The following is a 24,063-nucleotide window of genomic DNA, read 5'->3' as shown; positions in this document are numbered from 1 at the left end:
TGTGGCCCTGGACGTCCCATTGCTGGCCCTGGGTCAGGCGGTGTGGCCCTAGATGTCCCATTGCTGGCCCTGGGTCAGGCGGTGTGGCCCTGGACGTCCCATTGCTGGCCCTGGGTCAGGCGGTGTGCCCTGGATGTCCCACCTCTGGCCCTGGGTCAGGCGGTGTGCCCTGGACGTCCCATTGCTGGCCCTGGGTCAGGCGGTGTGGCCCTGGATGTCCCATTGCTGGCCCTGGGTCAGGCGGTGTGCCCTGGACGTCCCATTGCTGGCCCTGGGTCAGGCGGTGTGTCCCTGGACGTCCCATTGCTGCCCTGGGTCAGGCGGTGTGGCCCTAGATGTCCCATTGCTGGCCCTGGGTCAGGCGGTGTGCCCTGGATGTCCCACCTCTGGCCCTGGGTCAGGCGGTGTGGCCCTAGATGTCCCATTGCTGCCCTGGGTCAGCTCTGAAGGGCCCAGAAGGTGAGCTGGCCTGCCACCCGGCTAATGAACTGCCACGAACTCGGGGGCTTGAGGCACCCAGATTCATCCTGTAGAGTTCAGAGGCCAGAGTCTGGGGTTGCCACCCCCCCAGGTTCTCGGGGGACCCTCTGTCCCGCTCAGCTTCCGCGGCAGGCGCTCCTCGGTGTCCTCCACTGTGGCTGCGCTCCTCCTGGCTCTGCCTCCGTCACCATGTGGCCTCGTCCCCCTGTGGTGCCCGTGTCCCTTCTTACCAGGGCAGCGGTCTTGGGATCGAGGTCACCCTGACCCGGGATGATCTCGTCTCTATTACACCTGCAGAGACCACGTTCAAGGTCCCTCCCTCGGGGGTCAGACACGTGGGGACACAAGATGGCCCACGGCAGCAGGCCCCACTGATGGGGGACAGGGTCCTCACTCCTCCTGAGCCTTGCTGAACACTGGACTCCCTCAGACGGACTCAAGCCCCGTCTCCCTGGAACCCCCTCCATGGGTCCTGTCCGGCCTCTTCCCAGGGAAGAGGCCGTCCACCCTCCCTCACAGGCTGTCGCACCCGCCACCCTCCCAGTTCCAGCGCCGACCTCCTGTGGCTTTGAGTGCCTCCCACCAGTGATGCCCCGCAGGCTGGCCTTGCTGAGTGGGTGGGCACATGCACAAGCGCTCCCACTGCAGTGGGCTCGGGGCTAGGCCCTTCCCCTCCGTCCCCCTTCCCCTCCGTCCCCCTTCCCCCTCCCTACAGCCCCTGAGCCACGGCCCTGCAGGCTTCCAGAATGGACTCAGGGGGGGTGCAGATGAGCCCAGGCACAGCAGGAGAGCCTCCGTGCCCCCTGCCTGTCTCCCAAGGACCAGTTGCCTGCCCTGGACCCGAGCTCTCCATGGGCACCATGATAGCAAGATAATAAAAGTGGCTCACCCAGGGCAGCCCTAACTGGGGCTCTCAAGCCACACACCTTTCCTTCAAATCCAGGAATTTCAGGATGAGATCAGCAGGTGAAAGATACTCATGTGGGGTTGGGACATCTCTGAGACCCTATAGGATGTACCTATGGGAAATCTTATGAGACCCCAAAGGCCACTTTTACAAGAAAGCTGAGGTCTAAACCCAGAGATCCGGCGATGGTCTGATCACACTGCTCCAGAAACAAACCCAACCCTGAGAAGTATCCAAAGCCTGAGTATGCCCATATGTAAAGAGTACCCTGAAATTAATAAGAAGACTTCACGGAAAGAATATGATTAAGCAGTTCACAAAAGTAGAAACACAAATGGCCAAGAAACAATGTAAGACTCAGCCTTCCTAGAGTTAGAAAAAATGCAAGTTAAAATGAGCTATTTTGTATACTTTTACCTGGAAAAAAAAAACATTATAAGAAATAATAGCTAGGGGCTGGAGTTGTGGTTCTGAGGAAGAGTGCTCGCCTAGCATGGGTGAGGCACTCGGTTCAATCCTCAGCACCACATAAAAATAAAACAAAGGTATTGTGTCCACCTACAACTAAAAAATAAATATTTTTTTAAAAAGAAGTAATAGCTAATGTTGGTATAAGTGTAGGATAAATGGTCCCCACATATTAGTGTGAGAGACCTGTAAATACTTGGGACCTTTTGTAAAGTAATATATACGTACTTTTGCCCCAGTGGGCTACTTTGGGATTTTCCCCAAGAAAGCTAAGGGTCTCGGGCACAGCTGTCGTGGGGGGCGACGTAGACGTGGGCTTGAGAAGAGGCCTCCACTGAAGGGTGGATTTGAGGAGGGGGAGGCAGTTCTCCTCTCTGGGAGCTAACACGATGAATAAGTCGTGACTTTTATAACTGATGCTGCGGAATTTGTCAGTGGCTCAGGGAGAGACTCCAAAGGGAAGGCTCTGTTCCCGCTGCTGTTCCAAGGAAGGTGACCAGCAAGACGTGGATCTCAGTAAAACAACAGGTCGTTTGTTTTGTTTCTCATTGGTGGCTGTCCGGTGCCATCCTGGGGACACACCTGTCATCCATCTGAAATCCAGACGCACTGGGCCCCCTGGTGGGATCCCGCAGCTCCCTCCGAGGGCGGGAAGAGGAAGAAACAGCAGGGCTGCTCTCTGCAGCCCCGATTGGCACCTGCCACCTCCTGCTCTTCACGAGGGTGTGCCCAGGATGGTCCCCCTTTCTCCTGGGGATCACGTGCAGACTGCGGGGTTGTCGTTCACCATTCCGGGAGGACACCCCTGGGCCTGGGCTGAGCACTTGTGGGACGACAGGGTCTGGCCTGGCTCCTATTGAGAGTTGGGCTGCCTCACCTACACCTCCTGCTGGAGGCCCACAGGAGGACTCGGAGCTTTCTGAAGCTGTCAGAGCCGGAGCATGCCCAGCGCGTGGAAGGCGGTCAGCAAGCACGGGCAGGTGGACTGCAGGCGGCCCAGGTGCAAGGGAGGAAGTCAGGGCTGCCGCATCAGCCACCCCACTTTGAGATTGTCCACGTCTCACCACTTTCCCTGTCTCCAGGTGTCCCTCTGCCCTCCTCCCACGCAGCACACCAGCCCCATGCAGAGTGCCTGAGCCGCTCTTCCAGGGGACTGCCTGCAGCTCCCATGAAATCTCACAGTCACCGTGGGCAGGCGCTGGCTGGAAGGGAGCGCCACTCCTGCCCTGGGCCTGGCCGCCGCAGGCAGATCTCAGGCTGCTCAGCTTTTGCATCTTGGTACTCCCATCTCCAAGAGCACAGATCAGGTGGCATGTCCTTCAAGGACTCTCTAAGCCTTTCTGAGACTTTAGGGTCAACCATGTCCCCGGCCCTCCTAGTCCAGCACAGGCCGTTGGAGTCTACTTCAGTCCCCTCTGGACTGAGACAGGGCATGTGTGGACTGGCCAGGAGAAAGTTCTCCCCGCGGCAGGCCCAGGCCCCTCCCCTGGCATTGCTCCTTAACCCACAGCCTGTTGAGTGGTGGAAGCCGCAGACAAGACATTAGCATTACAACCCACACTGATCTTTGTCAATTACGCTCCAGTGTTTGAGCCCTAACCAGCTTTAAATTGAATCAGGACGAAATCAGCAGAATAAAAAGAACCCAAGCCACAGCCTTTCAATTCCAGCACTGGAAAAAAAAAAAAAAAGTTATACATTTCATAATGGCCTTCTACCCCATAATGAACAGGAAAAATAAATTAGATTCCAAGCTAAGGGTATATTTATGCAATTTCATTATGTGCCCATGAGCAAGCCTGGTTTTCACCAAGATAAAAATGAGCTCTCAGAAACACTCGCACTAAATAAATGGAGTGATTTAACAGCTTAACGGGGAGCGTGGAAGAGGAACTGAAGGACAGTGTCAAAAATGGAAAAATAAAAATAAGAGAGGCTTTCAATGCACCACCTGCGCCGTGCGCAAAAATGCCCACAGCAACCGAGCGGGCGCGGGGAGCCGCGGCCTGTGCCCCTGCCAGCTCTCGCTCCAGGCTCCAGGTGAGCCGAAGCCAGGGACCTGAGGGAACGTGGGCCTCCCTCCTCGGGAGTCCACGCACGGCCGAGCCACCGGGCCCTGTGCACAGGTCGGACCCCGGCTCCGTGGGGAGACCTCCGTCCTGCCGCGGGTCCTGCAGCCCCTCTCTTTCTCCTGCTCCCAGAAGTTCCCTGGGTTCTCTGTCCTGCTTGTGTTTCAGGGACACCTGACATCGATGACCGCAGCTTGGGGTGCAGAAGGGGTGCTTCCTCCCGTGACCACCAGGTGGGCAGCTCGCACAGGTTCTCCCCAGGGCCCCACGCACCAGCCCCAGGCCTGGGCTTCGGTGTGTCTTGTTGCAGAAGCCCAAGCCCGTTCTGGGGCTCTCCGACTCTCCGGGCAGGCTGGATTTTTTATTATTTTTTTAATGCATTCTTATTATGCAGAGCTCCGAGACCTCCGTGTGAGAGGCGTTTCATAAGCTCGGGGTGTTGAGAAGGTTGACAAAATAATGGATTTATTTTTATTTTTTTAATGGGTATTTACAAAGCCAGAGGGTGTTTCCCGAAAACCCCAGGGGTGTCTAACTGGGACAAACCCAGAGACAGACAGCTTCGGGCCCTCTCCAGGGCAGCTGCTCCGCTTCCTGGTGGCTTTCCCCGGATCACCCACAGGCTCCCTCAGGCGGAACTTGGGAGCCAAGGAGAGGGGCGTGGTGGATGCTAGTCCTGGGGCACCTCGGGGCCACCTGGGAGCTGAGCTTGGACCAGTTCCACCCAATAGGTCACACTGTACATAGCTAATTGCCACTGGTGCGATGTAAGGTTTCCTAGTAATCGCTTCTTAAAGGGTTTGTTTTTAAAAAGTGAAACTGATTTAATATTTTTACTTCACCCAGTATAGGAGAACTATTTCAGGTCAATAATAATCCACATAAGAAATCATTAACAGGGCCAGGCGCAGTGGTGCATGCCACTAATCTCAGCAGCTCAGGAGGCTGAGGCAGGAGGATCACAAGTTCAAAGCCAGCCTCAGCAACTCAGCAACTTGGTGAGACCCTGTCTCTAAATAAAATATAAAAAAGGGCTGGGGAGGTGGCTCAGTGGTAAAGCTCCCCTGGGTTCAATCCCTGGTACCAAAAATGAACAAATGAATATTAACGGGACGTGTGTCTTTGTGTGGGAAGTGAGAACCCACCAGCCTCTTGCACCTGCGGCCCTCCCCCCTCAGGCTGACCACGCTCGGCCACACGGTTCTCCCGCGTGGCTGGTGGCCGCCACTCTGGCTGAGAAGGAAGGGCCTCCCCGTGCCACCCTGTCTCCTGCAGAAGACCAACACAAGCCCACAACTCACTGTTTGGCCACAGGCCACCTGGTGCATGTCCCCAGCGAAGGAGAGGACAGCAACCCCTCCCCTCGTGCCTTTCCCCCTCGGAGGTGGCCGACTTCCCCGTAAGACCATCCTCAGAACCCCTCCCCAGGCCTTGCTGAGCGTCTCCCCACACCAGGAGCCCACAGCGGCGGCACAGTGTGTCCAGGAAGCAGCTCCGTGCAGCAGGTTCATTATCCCTGTCCTCCCCAGCAGGGGCTCGGGCCGCCCAAAACCCCGCAGCAAGCCCCGGGCAAACGAGCCCCGCGTACCAACGCCCGGCTCCCCCAGGGGAGACCCTCCCCTCCTGATGGAGAGGACCCCCAGATGGGAGCTGGTGCTTGACGGCCCTTCGCCTCACGCTGGGCGGCCACGGCTCCTCCGCACTGCACACCACGACCTTCTCCCTGATTGGTACCCACTCCCCCTTCTTCAGGGCCTCTGGCAAGAAGAAACAAACACCAGCCGATAACAGAAACCAACCCATGAGGGTGAGCGGGGCCAGAGGAGGGAGCTCCCGAGTGCATGCCGTCCCGGGTCCCGGGACGAAGCCCATGATCTCATGGGTGCAGATGGTGCTGGAGTCCACGCACAGGATGACAGCTGGCTACTGCCCAGCGATCATGCCGAGCTACGGATGGACCTGGGAAGACGCGGCCAGCGTGGGCAGAGCAGGGCAGGGAGGAAGCAGGGCGAGCCAGCACAGAGGGGTCCCCAGGCAGCTGGAGAACGCAGCAGGCAGGGCAGCTGGCCAGCCGCTGAGACGTCCACAGGATGGAGTGTGCTGAGGACGCCGGGAAGAGGGCTCAACACCCCACCCCGGGCCTCAGTGGCTCGTCCTGCGTGGGAGGTGGCAGTGAGGCTCACGGTGGCTCAGGATGCCAGTGAGGAAGCTGAGCACAGCAGGATCCTGGACCCCCCGCTGCTGGCCACTGCTGAGAGTCACCTGCTCGGGTCTCCCCCTGACCACAGACAGAACCTCGAGAGACGGGCAACCCTCCAGGCTGTGAGGCTCGGGACAGCTGGGGCCTGGGCCCCTCATCCTGGGCGGCTCTGCGGTCACGTGCTGGAGGGAATGTGGAGACGGAGAAGCCTGTCCCCTGGTGGCTGGGAATTGATCGGGAGGAGGAATCGACAGACAGGCAGGGTCTGAAGAGGAGGCCAGGGGAGGCAGGAACAGAGATAAGGGGTCCCCCTGAACGGCCTGGAGCGCCCCGCTCCTCCTGTGCGCACCCCGCCCGCACCCCTCCTCCTGCTGCCGACCCCGCCGTCCACGCCACCTGCCCTGCTGTGCCCGCCAGGCCACACCGCCCGGCAGGCTGCCCCCCGCTGCTTTCCTCGAGGGCTGCCCCCTCAGCCCCTGCCCCCCCCCCCCCGGGCTTACATAACCAGGCCCGTCCTCACCCCCACCTTCTAGACACGGGGGCGTAACATCTGCTCATACTGTTCCTCTCCAAGAGAACACCTTCCCCCACACACCCGCACCCCAACTCCAACACTGTCACCCTCCCCCAAAGCAGCAAGGGACAAAAAAATAACATAAAATAAAAACACGCTACACCCCCGCCCACCACCTCATTAAGCGGGGAAGAGTCTCCTACCAATAACTCTCCCCTCTTCCCTCTGGTTCTGCAAAAACCACGAGGAACCCAGGGGCAGGAGGACAGGAGGCAGTGGACGGCTGCCCTGCCTTTCATCTCTAGTGCTGAAAGCCTCTTGGATAGGTCTGATTTTTAATAAAAAGAAAGGAAGGAAGTCCACCGGAACCTCGTGCCGTCGGGCCCCTGTCCTGCCCCTCCTCTGCCCCTCATAGAACTATCCAGCAGAAAGGAAGGGGCTGCGAGCTGGGCCTCTGAGTGAGACCCCAGGACCAGCTCCTTGGAAAGCCCCTTAAGGTGGGAGGACCCCTCCTGGGCCGGCCCCAGCACCCCAGGGCCCAGAGGCAGGGCTCCCGGTCCAGCTCGGGCAGATGCCTGCTGCCCTCCCTCCCGCCCGCCCACTGTCCAGCACCTGCCTTTCCTTCCAAAGGCTCCTGAAAACGGGGAAATCCTCATTCCTCCCCGGGGAGGCCTGACCCCCTCGAGCCTCCAGCCAAGCCTCCCAGGAACCCGCTCTGCCCCCTTCCTGCCAGATGTCTTCCAGCTGCCCTGCTCAGGTCCACCGCTGGCCACAGCCCAGTCCAGCGTGGCATTCCTGGTCTGGCCCACGGATGGGGCTCTTGGTGGGGCGTGGACGGGCTTGGAGGTCAAAGGTTGACAGTGCAGGGTGGGGTTGTTTGTGTCCACTGATAGAAGGGATGCAAAGGCCCATCGGTCCTCCCAGGAGGCTAACTGGACAGGTCGTTTGTGTCACACACACAGGTTCCCCACACAAAGCCACCGTGCCGAGCAGAGGGCATATGATGGGTGTAAAGCAAATCCTTTTTGAGGAGATGCAGAAGGTCACAGCTGTAGTCTGGGTCCTGGGGGCTGTCACCCTGGACCTATCTTCCCACATGTCACCACTGCCCAGCAAGAACCAGGTGGGCCCATCCAGGACGTCCAGAGGAGAGCCTGCCCACACGGAGGGCCCCTGTCCTGAACCCCAGAGAGCAAGAGTGCTCGCAGGGCACCAGCTGCATGTCCCTCCCCACGAATGGCCACCCCCGTCCCACAAGTGGACAAACTGAGGCCCGGACACGGGGAGGGTCCTCACCGAGGCCCGCGACTCCTGGGGTGTGGCCACACATGCACTCCAAGCCCCCATCTGCTCCCGCCCTGGGTTCCAGGCACCCCCAAGAGCAAGACTTGTCCAAACAGAGGCAAAGGGCAGCTTGCCCACAGCCTTCTAGCCCTCTGGCTGCCCCCACAGGACGTCCTTGGTCCCTCCACTTGCCGGAGCTCCGGCTGTCCCCTCCTTGCTCACGCAAGGCTCAGTGGAAGGCGGGTGCAGGGACACTGTGACCCTCTCTTCCATTAACAGTGTGCTGCTCAGGGGAGGGACAAGCACAAGGGCCAGGGCTGGACCCTGTGCCCTGCTGGGGAGCCGAGTCCCCAACGAGCCCTCTTGTCCCCTCTGGATCCACTTACAAAAACAAACAAACAGCGCCCCCCGCCCACCCCACAGAGACAGAAAAGCTGTGCCTCACTTTGGAGGACATTCAGGCAGCGGGCAGAGGGAATCACATCCTGTGCATTCCACTGGGCAGCTGCCGTCCAGCACCTACTCCGAGTGACCAACAGAGGACGCCAGGGAGAGAGAACGAGGCTCCAGGGCGGGGCCAGGTGACCAGCAGAAGAACTAAAACATCCCCAAAGGTAGGGACGCTCCAGGCCTTAGGGACAGAACAGATGAAGTGTCCACTTTTTAAAAAGCCACTGTTCTGGGAAGACCACAGGAAAAAAATGGTGGACACCGTCTTCCAGGGCAGAGCTCAGCACTCAGGGTCCCCACTTGAGCCGTTCTCTGTTAGACTCCGTCTTCAGAGCCCAGGCCAGGACAAAACGGGTTGGGGACAGGCCTCCCCCACCCAGGGCCAGATCACAACTGTGGATTGAGACCGTCCCACGCGGGACAGAGCAGAGGGTGAAAGGCACTGGTGCCAGGGAGCCAGGGGTCAAAGGCCTCCCGTCCCTGTCCCAGCAGCATGAGGACAGTTCTTCCGGGAGGCAGCCCTCTTCCACGGAGCCAGCTTGCTGACCAGCTAAGGGCAGGAATGAGGGAGCCTGTGAGGCCAGGAGAGCTAAATCAAGACAGGACCTGGGACCCAGCACCGGGGCGGAAAGCCCCACCCACAAGTCCACACACGCGTGGCAAGGAACGTGGCACATGCATGTCCAGCACCCAGCGCAGGCTGAGGACAGGTGGAGCCCTCATTCCAGGGCTTATGCGATAAATGCTTATTAACATACCAGTGCATGCCATGAGCATTTGTGGAATGACCAAGTGGGTTGATGGACAGATGGATGGATGGATGGACAAATGGATAGATGAATGAATGCACGATGGATGTGGATGGGTGGAGGGGGTGGACGGTGGATATGAATGGGCAGGTAGAGGGACAGGGGGATGGGTTGGTGGATAGATGGACGGAGAGCTCTGTTTACATGGAAGGAAACAAAGAGCTATCAGAACCAAGAGCACAGAGAATTTCACTTTGCAGTTCCAAAGTCCTAAACCCCAACACCTGGATACTCTTGATCAGGGCTGCCCGGGTGAACTTTCTGTAAGGACAAGAATGTTCTATACCTGAACCATCCAATTTGGTGGCCACGAGCCCCATGAGGCTACTGAGCACCAAAATGTGATCTCTGTAACTAAACCTCTGAATATTTAATGGTGTTTATGAGCTTGTCTTGCTGTGCTGGGGATGGAAGCCAGGGCCCCACGCAAGCTAGGCAAGCACCCTACCACGGAGCTCACCCCACCCCCAACTGTACTGGACGGTCACAACATGAGGCTAGTGGCTACCACACTGGACAGCACAGATTAAGAGGGTCTCAGCTCCCTGGGTGGCCGTCCGTAACGTGGCTTTCCAAGGGCAGCGGCTCCTCCATCCCGCAACCCTGAATTCTGCCAAATAAGAAAGTACAAAACCAGGAGCAAGAGGGAAATGCTCTTCAACTTTGGTGTGCATACAAAGCGCCCCAAATCTTTATTTAAAATGCAGATCCTGAGATGCAGCAGGTCTAACGTAGGAAGCAAACTGTGTTTCTAACAAGTCCTTGGGTGATGCTGAGGAGGCTGGGCGAGGGGGCGGGGGGATCCTGAATAATGTGTTTTGTAGATTCCCATTCTAGGAAAAAAAAAAAAAAAAAAAGATTCCCAGGTAGCTGTACGAGACAACCAGGAAGGCCAAGGTTAAGTACGGAGTGTTTGGCATATCAAAAGAAAGATCCAGTCTTCAAAATTTGCAAACAGATTTGTGTATCAGCCTCTTATGACAGGGCTGCATGTTGTAGGAAATACAAGGAGCTCTGAGCTGGTTTAGGATGTAAAATACACAAAATGTTAACAGTAAACAGCTTAAATGATCACTCAAATGTCACACCACAGCCAAGCCTTCCATGACCCCCCCAACCCTGCAGCCCTCCCCAGCTGCATATCTTGCCTTAAGAAGGATCTCGATCTAAGATCCAACATACTTCCCCTATTTACCTGGTTTCCCACCCAGAAGGCAAGCGCCACGTGGGTTGAGTTTTGTGTCCTGTGCCTGCTGCATCTCCCAGGCCTAGGGAGGACCTGGTGTGCAGAAGGCTCTCAAGGAATATTTGCTGAGTGAGCAGCTCTACATCTCTGCTCCCCTGGGAGTTGGTGCAGGGGTAGAAAGTGTTCTTCAGGGGCTGTTGCAGTTTACATGTGGAATTTGCATTTTCCTTGTTAAGTTTACTCCTAGGTGTTTCATGTAATTTTTGATATTATAAATGGAAGCCATTTCTACCTTCAGAATTCTGGTATTGGATGGAGGCGGGATGGATGGTAGAGACTGTGACAGATAAATAGAAAGTTGGATTACCTTATCAGTGGTAAGTTTTCATAGGTTGTCTTGAATTCTCCAAGTACACAATTATATCACCTACAAGAAGTTAATGCTTCTACCCCTTCCTTCCAACATCTATCTTCTTCTCTCTTGGCACTGGCCACTGCTCGGCTGATGGGAAACAGTAGCAGAAATGTGGTGGCCACCGTTGCTTCATTCTTGAGTATTTCCTCATGATGAAAAAGAATGTCTTGGGGATATGATTATATAGAAACTACCCACCAACTCCTACTGTGTTGAGCATTTATTAAAAAGAGATGTTGAATTTTGTCAAACGCCATTTTAGTATCAAAAATCATGATTCTCCTGATATTGATTAACGTGATGGACTATTTAAGAAGACTCCCAATTCTTCCTGGAATCAGTCCAAGTGGACATAGGGTGCCATTACTTCAACATAATGCTGGGATCCTCTTTTACAATATTTTATTTAAAATTTTACATCAATATTCATAAGTGAGACCAGTCTGTCATTTTATTTTTATACGATCTTTGTCAAATTTTTAAAAACTCTTATTCTCACTTCCTGAACATCGTGTGGCTCTTCTCTCCCTCTTCTGTGCTGTGGAGCAGTTTAATCAGCCCTGGAGGACCTGCCCTTTACAGGTCTGTTTGAATCCCCCGTGAAGCATCAGACCTGGTTCCGTGTGGGAGTCCTTTAAGGACCTTCCTCCGTGGCCATCGGTGGGTTCTGGTGAGTGACACCTCCCAGGTACCCCTGGCTCTGTGCTCCGGCCTCCTCGTCCTCCCTGGTTACATCAGCTGGAGGGTCTTGGTGGACCTCTGGGAGCCCCTGTTTGGGGCTCGTCCCCGTCCTTCTTAGCGGCTCCCTCTTTGTCCTCCCAGCTTGGTTGGTGGCTCCCTTCAGGTGCCATCTTGTTCCTCCTCTAACTTTTTGAATCCTAAGCTCCGCTGGGCTGTTCCGACTCCCCTCCTACTGGCCCTGGGCTCCGGCCAGGAGTCTTCCCACCCGCGCTCAGCCAGGCTGGGGGAGCTGGCCTGGGGCTGTGTCTGTGGACACTGTGCCTGCTGGGACTGGCCTCTGAGAGCCAGGGGCGCCCCTGCGCAGCTCTGTCGGCCAGCACCTGAGGCAGTCTCACACTTAGAGGGATCAGGTGCGAATCTCTGGAGCGCCACGGAGGGGACAGTGATGTGAGGGTGACAGAGAATCCCATGACTATGAAAGGAACACGTGAGTCTTCCCTCTGCCGGCCCCGTGTGAGGGCCTGGGTGAGTGTGGGCCCTTTAGCCCTCAGGCCTGGGAGAGCTGCCCTCCTCCACGAGGCAGGAAAGCACAGCCCAGAGAGGCCCAGGGCTTGGGGTCACAGGAGGACAACTGACAGGCTCCGCCGCTGATCCCAGGCTTGTGCCCTCGCTAGATGTGGGGGAGCTAAATGGCACCACCACAAAAAGCAAAGGGGACGAGGCTGTGGGGGACCAAGACAGGCCACAGGCCAGCAGTGAGAGCCCAGATGGGGCACCAGTTGTACCACCAGCTGCAGGACCCCAGCAGGCCGTCCAGCTTCTCTGTACCGCAGAGGTTTTATCTCCACACAAGGAGAACAACATCCATGCCCCCAAGGACCGTCGTGACAATGGCAGGGGACCCAGCTATGAAGCACCCAGCACTTGTGTGGACCATGGTAAGTAACTGGTGGTGAACGTGGTAATGATAGGGATGGGGGTAGTGCTTATGGTGGTGGTGATCATGGTAATGGTCGTTATGAGGATGGTGATGGCATGACGGTAGGGATGGGAGAGTATGATGGTGATGATGATAGTATAATGGCAGAAATGATGGTGAACATGATGGTGATGGTAATAGTTATAATGATGGTGATGACGGTGGTGATAGTAATGAAGACAGCAGTGATGATAGTGGTGGTGAGGATAATGGTGGTAAGGGTGATGATGATGGTAGTCATGGTGATAGTGAGGATGTGGTGATAGTGATGATGGTGATGATGATGGTGATGGTGATGATGATGGTGGTGATGGTGTTGGTAGTGATGGTGGTGATGTGGTGATAGCAATGGTGATGATGATGGTGGTGATAGCAATAGTGGTGATGGTGTTGGTAGTGATGGTGGTGATGAGGTGGTGATAGCAATGGTGGTGATGTTGATGGTGGTAGTGGTGATGGTGGTGATAGCAATGGTGGTGATAGCAATGATGATGGTGGTGGTGATGTGGTGATAGCAATGGTGGTGATGTGATGGTGGTGGTGATGTGGTGATAGCAATGGTGGTGATGATGATGGTGGTGGTGATGGTGGTGATAGCAATGGTGGTGATGTGATGGTGGTGGTGATGTGGTGATAGCAATGGTGGTGATGTGATGGTGGTGGTGATGTGGTGATAGCAATGGTGGTGATGTGATGGTGGTGGTGATGGTGGTGATAGCAATGGTGGTGATGTGATGGTGGTGGTGATGGTGGTGATAGCAATGGTGGTGATGTGATGGTGGTGGTGATGTGGTGATAGCAATGGTGGTGATGTGATGGTGGTGATGGTGGTGATAGCAATGGTGGTGATGTGATGGTGGTGGTGATGGTGGTGATAGCAATGGTGGTGATGTGATGGTGGTGGTAATGTGGTGATAGCAATGGTGGTGATGTGATGGTGGTGGTGATGTGGTGATAGCAATGGTGGTGATGTGATGGTGGTGATGGTGGTGATAGCAATGGTGGTGATGTGATGGTGGTGGTGATGTGGTGATAGCAATGGTGGTGATGTGATGGTGGTGATGGTGGTGATAGCAATGGTGGTGATGTGATGGTGGTGGTGATGGTGGTGATAGCAATGGTGGTGATGTGATGGTGGTGGTAATGTGGTGATAGCAATGGTGGTGATGTGATGGTGGTGGTGATGAGGTGGTGATAGCAATGGTGGTGATGTGATGGTGGTGGTGATGTGGTGATAGCAATGGTGGTGATGTGATGGTGGTGGTGATGGTGGTGATAGCAATGGTGGTGATGTGATGGTGGTGGTGATGGTGGTGATAGCAATGGTGGTGATGTGATGGTGGTGGTGATGTGGTGATAGCAATGGTGGTGATGTGATGGTGGTGATGGTGGTGATAGCAATGGTGGTGATGTGATGGTGGTGGTGATGGTGGTGATAGCAATGGTGGTGATGTGATGGTGGTGGTAATGTGGTGATAGCAATGGTGGTGATGTGATGGTGGTGGTGATGAGGTGGTGATAGCAATGGTGGTGATGTGATGGTGGTGGTGATGTGGTGATAGCAATGGTGGTGATGTGATGGTGGTGGTGATGGTGGTGATAGCAATGGTGGTGATGTGATGGTGGTGATGATGTGGTGATAGCAATGGTGATAATGATGGTGTGGTGGTGGTGATGATGGTGGTGGTGGTAGTGATGTTGATAGTGATGGTGGTGATAGCAATGGTGGTGATAGTGAGGATGTGGTGGTAGTGATGATGGTGGTGATGATGGTGGTGGTGGTGATGATGATGGTGGTAGTGGTGATGGTGGTGATAGCAATGGTGGTGATGTGATGGTGGTGATGATGTGGTGATAGCAATGGTGGTGATGTGATGGTGGTGGTGATGTGGTGATAGCAATGGTGGTGATGTGATGGTGGTGGTGATGGTGGTGATAGCAATGGTGGTGATGTGATGGTGGTGGTGATGTGGTGATGATGGTGGTGGTGGTGATGATGATGGTGGTAGTGGTGATGGTGGTGATAGCAATGGTGGTGATGTGATGGTGGTGGTGATGTGGTGATAGCAATGGTGGTGATGTGATGGTGGTGGTGATGTGGTGATAGCAATGGTGGTGATGTGATGGTGATGATGAGGTGGTGATAGCAATGGTGGTGATGTTGATGGTGGTGGTAATGATGGTGGTGGTGATAGCAATGGTGGTAATGTTGATGGTGGTGGTGATGTGGTGATAGCAATGGTGCTGATGGTGGTGACAGTCATATCATTTCAAAACTCCAACTACCACAATCAGCAGAATCTAACATCTTAATAGTGGAAAACATCCCCATTAAGTGGATAAATTAATGTCTACAATGTTGAAGGAACAGAGGCCATCAGATGCCAGAGAAAGGCTGAGACGCCCATGCCCCATCACTGCTGACAGACCGGGACAGAGTGGGGACGGTTGGCTGCGGGCCTCCCACCTGCAACCCGGCAGGCCCAGCTAAACCAGGTCTTCTGGGCCAAGCTGACCTCCAGTCCTCCCTGCGGCCCTCAGCTGCCCTCTGAGAATTCAAACCTCAAACACAGGCAGGAGGGCATGGGACCCCGAGCCCGGCAGAACTCCCCTGTGGAAGGGGGGAGGAGCCACCAGCAGGGCCCACCCTGCTCGGCGGGCCGGGAGGGGGAAGTCTGTGCTGGACTCGGAGGGCAGGAGGGAGAAGGCTTGTGGAGAAAACAGAGGGCAGCGCAGACTGACTTCAGCCGAAATGAGTGCCGGGAACAGGCGCTGTGGCATGTCGGGAGGGGTGGAGGAGGAAATCAAGAACCAGGCCAGACATGATACAAAGCTAATGGCTACTTAAAAGACTCCTGCTAATTTAACATCTTTTTAAGTCATGAAAAAATAGGAGCTAGAAAGAAAAGCAAAATAAAATATTTGAAAAGGAGGCAGAACCTACACACACTGGGAGCCTGGAGATGGACTTCCCTGGGGGACAGGGCAGGCAGGTCAGCGGGCGCAAGGTGGGGAGGGCGGGGCGGGGTCAGGCCCTCCTCCCAGTCACCTGGCCACAGCCAAGGCTGCGACCCGCCTGGACCTCAGCTCACCTCCTCCCCTCCCCAGTGAGGAGGGGACCCAAGACCCAGCCACTCTCCCGACACCAAGCGGACACCGCTGAACAGGGATGTCTCCACCCATACCCACGGCCACTGGGACCATGGAACATTCTAGAGGAGCCAGCATCTCAGGGGCTGCAGAGCCTGGGTGGAGAGGCAGCAAGGAACACACCGCCGGGGCTGACCACAAGCCCGTTGGCACGCAGGCCATCGAGTGGGCGGTCATCAGTGGAGCATCTGAGAAACCGTCTGGAGGTTCCCTCTGCAGAAGTGGACTGGGATAGCCCTGCCGTGGCCAGTCAGAGGAGGGGCCCAAGAGTCACCAAGGGAGGCCGACGGTGGGCAGCAGGGAACGGGAGGTGGCTGGGGGCGTCGGGCCACTGCAAGGCCCAGTCTTGTTGGAAGCTCAGCTGACGATGTGGAAGGTGCGGAAGGGCGCCCGCTGCACGGCTTGCCAGACGGGGGAGGGACAGAAATGGCCACAGGGAAGGCGGGGCTCCAGGCACCCTGGAGACAAATGGCCAATGCCGGAATCCAAGAGAAGGAGAAGCAGTGGCCGTGGAGGCCTCCCAAGCCAAGGAACCCAGGAAGGAGGCAGAGGTGGACAGGCTCCGCGGCAGCCCTGACATGCCACAGGGAGTCACAGAGGGGTGGCACTGTCTGAGGACAAGGAAGACCAGGAGGTGGGAATACAGGTGTCCACTGGGGAGGACATGCTCCCCCAAAAGGCCTTGGGAAGAGGATTGTGGGAAAATCAGAGGGCTCAGAGGAAGCCTGGTCACGTGGAGGGTGTGGGAGAACCTGGGTGCGCGTGGCACCCCGACCTTGGCAAACCACGTGGACACAGGGCAGGGACCACGGGCCTGGGCGCAGCAGGGAGGGCGGGGCAGCTGTAGGACCCAGGTACGGCCGGGGCGGGCAGGAGAGTCTTCCCTCACAGGCCCCAGCGGCCCACGAGGAGGTCAGATGCCAGCTCCTGTCCTTCTGGACGCCAGTGGGAGGCCACCCTGGCGGGCTGCTCAGCACCCCCGAGGAGGCCAGAACCATCAGCCCCAGCACATGGGGAATTGACTGGAGCAGAAGGAGCCATCACAGCTGGCGGCTGGTCAGCAGGGATGGGCAGGTGGATGGATAGGTGTGTGAGTGGGCGGACAGATGGATAGGTGGCTGGATAGGTGGCTGGATAGGTGGCTGGATAGGTGGATGGACAGGTAGATGGGTAGGTAGATGGGTGGCAAATGGTGGGTGGGTGGAGGGATGGAGGAACGGATGAGTGGATAGACAGATGAGTGGACAGTAAATGATGAGTGGATGGATGGACAGAGAGGTGGGAGCTTCAGTGGACAGACAGATGGCACATGGTAGATGGGTGAATGGACGAGTGGTGGGTGGATAAGTGGATACACGGATGAATGAATGGATGGATAAATGGATGGATGGCCAATGGGGTGGGTAGATGGGTAGGTAGGTGGACAGATGGATGGTGAGGTCCCCCTGCTGCATCTTCAGCCATCTTAGAATACAGGTCCCAGAGACAGTCTCCCCCACCCCAGCCCCCAAGAGACCCAGTGAAGAGATCGGGGCTGAGAGAGCCGTTGGAGGGTCTCTGAGGCAGAGACAGCACAGGGAGACGCGGAGGAGGTCTCCAGAGGCCGAGAAAGCCGGGGCTCCCTCTTGCGAGGAGGAGACGCGACTGAACAGAGACCGTGGCAAACTGCAGAGCAGAGCGCTCACGTGCGGGCCGTGCCTCGTCTCTCTCTCCCTGCTCACTGACCCCCGGCCCAGCGGGGGGCCTGAGCAGACCGCCACTTTCTCCAGCTGAAGCCCTGGGACTGGCCAGAACAGGTCCTCGAGAAGCGGTGACGGCATTATTATATTCACAAGGGACAGCAGGCAGCTAATGAGCAGCGACTGCCCACCCAGCCCCGCTGCGTCCCGAGGCTCCAGGAGCAGACGCTGCGTGACACGGGCACGGCCCCTCGAGCCCTGGGGCCCAGGCCTCAGGCTGTCGTCCAGCGCAACTCGCCACAACGCAGCCCGCAGGCCCAGACGCTGGCCCACACTGAGCTCGGCATCTGAACTGACCCACACCAGCACCGGCAGCAGCAGCACCGGGACCACAGACCCAGCACTGGACACAGAGGACGTGGCCATGTCCTCTCAGTGCCTCAACTGCCCTGGCAGGTGGGAAGCAGAACGGATCCATTTACAAGGGTGGAAGGGAAGACCCCAGGGGCGGAAGGCCTCTCCCGGACCACCGACCTGAGGAGCCGTGAAGTCCGACTCCCAGACCCGGGCCGGGCTCCTGCCAGGCGGCCCATCACAGCTCCTGAAACCAGCGCCGCCTTCCGGTGCCTCAAGAATCGAGGGACGCAGCTTGGGCAGCACAGTCATTCCAAAAGAGGTGTCGCCAGATGCTTTAGGGCTCTGGGACGTGGGCTTAGAGCCCCCTAAAATGGCTACCCAGAAAAGGGCCTTTGCCCCTTTAAGAAGATCACCCCGCTGCCCCCTTGGGTCCTAAGCTCACCGTGGGGGTCCGGGCTGTCAGAGTAAGGAGCAGCCAGGACGGAGCCGGCCCAGACTGGCTGGGCGAGTGGTGGCAGGGAGGTGGCCCCGCAGGTCAGCCTGTGGCTCCAGACCTAGGCCCTCTGTGCATCAGACACCCTTGGGGGGGGGCACATGAGCAGAGACCCCCCCCATGGATTTAGGTGAACAGACAGGGAGGGTCCCCAAACTCAGAAGACCCAGAGAAACATGCTCACGAGGCCGACCTGAGACCCCAACCACGACAGTGCCACCCCCGGAGCTGGGGAGCACATGTGACAGTCCGTGACAGGGTCCCAGGGTGCTGGCAGCCCACGGGACACCCCCCGGCCAGCCCACGACACAGATGTCTTCACCCGCAGCCTGGTGGAGACCCGCAGGACGTCCTCCTCCATCCCAGCCCCAGCCACAGGCCGGCAGCAGCCCCCGGGAGGCGGGGACCCCATCTCTGTCCACACCTGTGCCCTGCAGGACAGGAGGCAGGGACCCTGTCTCTGTCCACACCTGTGCCCTGCAGGACAGGAGGCGGGGACCCTATCTCTGTCCACACCTGTGCCCTGCAGGACAGGAGGGAATGTCCAGCAGAGGCGCTGTGGGAAGGGGCCACACACTGGCTCTGAGTCCCAGGGCCGGAGCAGCAAGAGAGCCAGGCAGAGGGCAGCTCAGCTCTCGTCAGGGGGCCGAGCTGATCACTGCACCCCCAGAATGCAAGCTGGCAGCCACTCGGCAGCCACCAGGGCCACCGAGGGGCAGACCGATGAGTCTCTGTGACAGGCATTAGCAAATTCATTAGTGAGACGAGCTCTCCCCCAACAGCTGAGATGGTGTTGAACAGACTCCTTTTATCTATTTATCTATTCCCCCTGCAGGAATCGGCACGGAGGCCACGGCCCCTGGGACCCAGAAGTGGGGAGCCCGGGCCTGGCCCGATGGCGGGCATCCCCGACCTTGGAGGGCTGAGTGCCCGGGGCCAGGCTTCCGACCCGCCCCCCCAGCACTTGACTCTCTCCTCGTCTCTTCCTCTCCCCTTGAAGAATCAAGTGGGACGCCTGTTGGGTTGCGCTGGATGCTGGAGATTAGATTGCATCTGTCTGGATATAAATAATTTACTGCTTGATGGTCAGAGGGAATTTAATTAGTTCTTGTTCTCCTGATAGAATCAGCCCACCATCGCTAAAACATTTCACTCCGAATTAGCCTGAAAGGGGCCAACAAGGCAAGGCTAATTTTACACACATGACGTCCCCCGCAGCTCCTGAGAACACACATGGCAGGAAGCGCCAGGGGCCATCACTGCCGCCCCCACGTCTGGAGCACCCAAGTCCAGGGCGGGGGACCAGGACAGAGAGGGGGGACCCAGGACAGGCAGAGGGGGCTGGGGGGGGCCAGGCCCCGTCGCCTTCTCTTCTCTTCCCGTCCCCTGATCAAAGGAACAGGGACCCACATGAAGCAGTCCACGAGTGGAGGGGCCAGGTGGGCGAGGGCCCGGGCGAGGGGACGGGTGAGGGGCCGGGCAAGGCCCGCCCTGCCCCGTAACCCATCGGGAAAGGCTCTGCGGAGCTTGCTGCCTCTGTCTCCCCCGGCAGCGTGGCTGCAGGGCGCCGGCCTCCCACCTGCCTGGGGAGATGGCAGCTCATATGGGAGCCTCAAGATGAGGCTTGGTTCCAACCAGGGCTCGCCCACAGCTCCGCCCGGCCCCGTGTGGCAAGCAAGAAGGCCTGGCTTGTCCCCAAGTCCCCTTTAGGGACAGCTGAAATGAAGTGGATCTTGGAAAACAGGCCAACAGGGTCAATACCCACAAAGGCCACCAAGACCAATAGATGCTTCAAACGTGGGCAGCGTCACCAAGGGGCCCTTGGAAAAAACAAAATGCCTCTGAGGAACGAGCGGTCACCGAAGGGAGAGGGTGGGCAGGCGCCTGGGCGGGTCTGGGAGCCACCATGTCTCCAGGCCGTGGCCGGGAGGCCAAACAGACGTCCGCTTCTGTCGGCAGAGGCCCGGGGCCCCACGGCCACCTTCCGCCTACAGGACATTCGGTTTGGCGGCCTGATTTAAAGGAGCGCCAGCAGCCTGTGTGAGCGCTGCCCAGAGCCCTTGCTCACAGCTTGGAAAACCATTAGAATTCTTTAACTGGGTGCGTTCCATCACTCAGAGGCCAGCTCTCTCCACCTACAGGAGGAACAGAAGGGCCTGCGTTGCTCTGGGCACGTGGTCTCTGAACTCCAGGAGGCAGCCCGTCCCTCGGAGTCACACCATGACCCTCCCGGGCCTGGCATCCGGGTTGGGGCGTCTTCTGGTCCTGGACATGGCCGCCGTCACCGCTGTCACTCGGCAAGTACTGTTGGGCCAAGACGGGGAGCTGAGGAGGTGAGTCCCCCCCCCACCATGTCCTAGGCACATTCTTGACGCAGACGGAAGGAGCAGGATAGCCTGGCTTGTCCCCAAGTCCCCTTGAGGGACAGCTGGAATGAAGTAGATCTTGGAAAACAGGCCAACAGGGTCCATAGCTCACAAAGGCCACCAATTGTCCAGTGGGAGGACCACTGGCCACAGACCTCACGCCTGTTGGCTCTGCCACCCTGACACGCGGCTCAGCCCAACACAGATGGACAACCAGGGGCCTCCCGGAAGTCAGGAAAGGACCGGCATCTAGCCAGGCCAGCCAGCCACTGGCTGACCCCAGGCCCCAGCCCAAACCTGCGGCTGCCCTGGCCAGGTGGCTCCTGGGGACCTCTTCCCAATCACCGGGCCGGCCTTCCCTTGCACCTGGGCCTGGCGAGGGACGCCACTCCCTCAGCAGACCCGGAACCCGCCAGTCGTGCTGGGAGGAGAGCAGACGCTGGTGCCGCAGCACTGTGGGTCCCCGGCAACCAGGAGGGACAGTCACAGGGGACGTGGCCTGCCACAGCTGTCAGGGAAATGCGGACAGAACTACCCTAACATCTTCACCTGGTAAGTGGGTGAATGGCTCAGTACTGGGCCGGCCGCTGGTGCAGGCGGACGGGAAGCAGAACTTCCCAAGGGGCTCTGCCGAGGGTCCGGGCCTTACAGGTGTTTGGGCTCCTCCTCTGGAATCCTGCCGGCAGGAGCTGATCCCCAGAAACTTCCAGAGGCACAGACCGACCCTGGCGGGCGAGGAAGCTGATTTTCATGACGCGGAAACAACCCTGGAGCCGAGTACCCGGAAAGTTCAGATGAGGGCTGATTTTTGTACCCATCTTTAACCATTTTTGTGCTTTCTCTACTTTTTACAAAGAGAAAATATTTACTGTGATCCTAAAAGCCATTCCTTACGCAGCAAAGTGTAAATTTAGCACATCTATCATTATTATTGTTATGACCTATTCTGGTTGAGGAAATTCATTTTGGAGTCTTTCTTGGCTACTCAAAGTCCTCTTTAAAGCAGGGCATAAAGATTTAAAGACAGGACCCTGGAGTTGGATCTGAGAAAGGGAGGAATAGAGTCTCCTCCTTTCTCCTGGGAAAAATACTTCTATTAATGCAACCTAAGAGCACCGTGGATTTTAAATGCCCTGCCACACTGTTGACTCACACTGTGGTTGGTTAGTTCTTACGTATGTCTCGTCGCAGGCTTGGAGAACTCGACTCTTTGGACCCAAATAAAGACTTCAAATTTGATCCTGCGAAGTCGTATCCTGCTTTCTTCAGCCTATCATTCTGACTACTGAGATATATTTAGATCCTAAATCTGAAACACTCTCACCATTCCTCCCACTCATGTCACCCCTCGGCTTAATAGCCGCCACCTGTGTTCCCGTCAGAGTCATGAGCAACCACGGGAGCAGGAAGGGGGTCGCAGGAGAGCCCCCAGCAGGTCTCTAGAAACCTCCTCCAAGCCTCAGCACCTGGGAGTTGCCTCCGCCTGGCGTCCCTCCACGTGGGGGGCTGAACGGACCCCGGCTTTGCAGGAGGGCGTCCTGACAGGGCCCGACTGTAGCTCCCTGTGCCGGGCCGGCCTCAGCACCAGTCCATTAAAGGGCTACCAGAGCCCGGGGTCTGGCTCCCTCCCACGCCATGCCTGCAGCCCGGGCTCCCAGGAGCCTGCAGAAGGCCCCGCCTTGGAGCCCCGTCCACCCATGGGCCGTGCGCCTCCGGCTGGGCCAGGGCTGCAGCAGGGGTCGAGGCTCTCAGCAGCTCCTAAAGCCAAAGCCCCCGACCCCAGACCTGCCGTGTCATGCTTGGGGCCTGCTTAAAGCCACCATGCTGCAGGGATGTCTCCCCGACAGACAGAATCGGCCGTGCCAGTCCCAGGGAGCCCGGTGCCCCGCCAGGCGTGGCTGGCCCTCGACTCCCGAGGCGGAAGCCCTGGCCTCTCCCATCCACCCATCATGGTTCCTGCCCTCCACCGAGGGCCCAGCTCTGTCAGCAGAGGCCCCAGAGGGGACACGTGGCCCTCGCAGTGGGGCCAGGGGCTCGCACCCTGTGCCTGGCCGGAGAGTCCCTCCCTGTCCTGCACTCTGCTTGGCCTCCTCTCAGGCAGAGGACCCGCTGGCCTGTGCTCTGTCCCCTTGGTAAAACGGGGCCAGTGCGGTCCGACTCACAGGGCTGCTGGAGGTCTGCTGACGGCACAGGCTGGGCCCCACCTCCCAGCCCGCCCTGAGGCAGCGCTGACCAAGTGAGTCCATAGAGAAAACCCTCTTCTCCTCAATATGACAAATTCAGAATCTGAAAATGAATTTGAAATTCATATAAAAGAACGGGCCTGACCTTTACCTGGTGCTGTCTATTAAGAGCCGGTTCGGCCGAGCGAATCAATAATGCAAAAGCCCCTCCGGTTCCGGGGCAAGCCCAGGACAGCGCGGCTCCGCCCCGTGACGGTCACGCTGCTCTGCCATCTTCTGCAGCACATCTCACCTCCCTGCCCTCGTGTGCCCTCTGGAGCCAGGACAGGCCTGTCCCCATCGCCAGCCCCAAGCACGGGTGACATACCCCCGGAGCCACCAGACTCTCCCGGCCTGGGAGCAGACGGCTTGGCCCGGGGCTCTGGGCCGTGTCTCCATCACCTGGAGTGATCGTGCCCAGTGGGAGGACCCACTCCCTCCCGACGGCTCCAGGCAGAGCCCTGTTGCCCACCGGCCTCACAGCGGAGCTGGTCTGCCCTCTGCCCCACTCCCAGCCGCGTCCTCACCAACCTCCTGAACTCCCACAGAGGCCTGGCTCCCGGGACCTGCTCTGCCGATTTCCTGCTCCGGCTGTCTCCTATGAACGGAGTCGCTCGGTGTGCGTCCGGCTTCTTTCCATGACAGCAGGGTGGCCGAGGCCCACCCACATGGCCGCCAAGCCAGCTCCACGCCCGTCGTGGGCCGAACGAGGTCCCACAGTGGGGCCCACCACAGGGCCTCCCGGTCTTCTGCAGGTGGACATCTGGGCTCTTTCCACTTTGACTCCCGCGAAGAAGGGTCTCTTACTCCCGGGAACACTGCGATGGAGCCGATTCCTCGTCCCCAGCTCTGAGTGCACCAGATTCCCTCCTTTAATCCACTTATCCCTGTGCCTGCCCCAGGGGATGGCTGCACATGTCACACCACGTGCCACGTGTTCTGGTGGCCAAGGTCAGCTGATGAAGGTGGCTGCAGGGACAGACGGACAGAGCCCCTCACTGTGTCGTCCCCTCTCCCACCGACGGCCTCGGAGGCATGGAGGATCCACGCACGGGGAAGCCTTCACTGGTCTCAGAGCTGGTCTGGTCCCCAGCCCTCCCGCGCCTCCAAACCAGAGACTGTGTCCAAAGCCACTCCTGGGCCCCCTGGAGACCCCAGTGCCACCCGCAGTCCAGTGGGCGCCGTGGGCCAGCACCGGGGACCCGGGCACACCTCTCCAGAGTGGCCGGGACGTGGCAGGTTGGCATGGCTCGCAGCGGCTGTGGCTGCCTTTATAAAATGGAACGCCACGTCTTGGCGGGATGGAGAAACCCGCAGCTAAGGGGCAGTGGTGAGGTGACCCTGCGCCTGCTCA

The 24,063-nt window shown here is 58.0% G+C and overlaps 1 protein-coding gene across 6 annotated transcripts in view; it reads right to left on the bottom strand.

The window, feature by feature from the left end:
* Rbfox3 (RNA binding fox-1 homolog 3) overlaps nt 1-24,063 on the bottom strand; it is a 380,462-nt gene that overhangs the window by 328,605 nt on the left and 27,794 nt on the right. Inside the window, exon 1 of one of the 6 annotated variants that reach the window (XM_078041520.1) lies at nt 23,241-23,565. The exons of the other annotated variants lie outside the window; for them this stretch is intronic. The gene's annotated coding sequence lies outside the window, so the exon portion shown is untranslated. Of the gene's footprint in view, nt 1-23,240; nt 23,566-24,063 lie in introns of those variants that run through there. 6 annotated transcript variants of the gene reach the window in all.

Source organism: Ictidomys tridecemlineatus, chromosome 3, assembly GCF_052094955.1.
Source record: "Ictidomys tridecemlineatus isolate mIctTri1 chromosome 3, mIctTri1.hap1, whole genome shotgun sequence".
NCBI classification, from domain to species: Eukaryota; Metazoa; Chordata; class Mammalia; order Rodentia; family Sciuridae; genus Ictidomys; species Ictidomys tridecemlineatus.
This window is presented reverse-complemented; position numbering and strand designations above follow the sequence as displayed.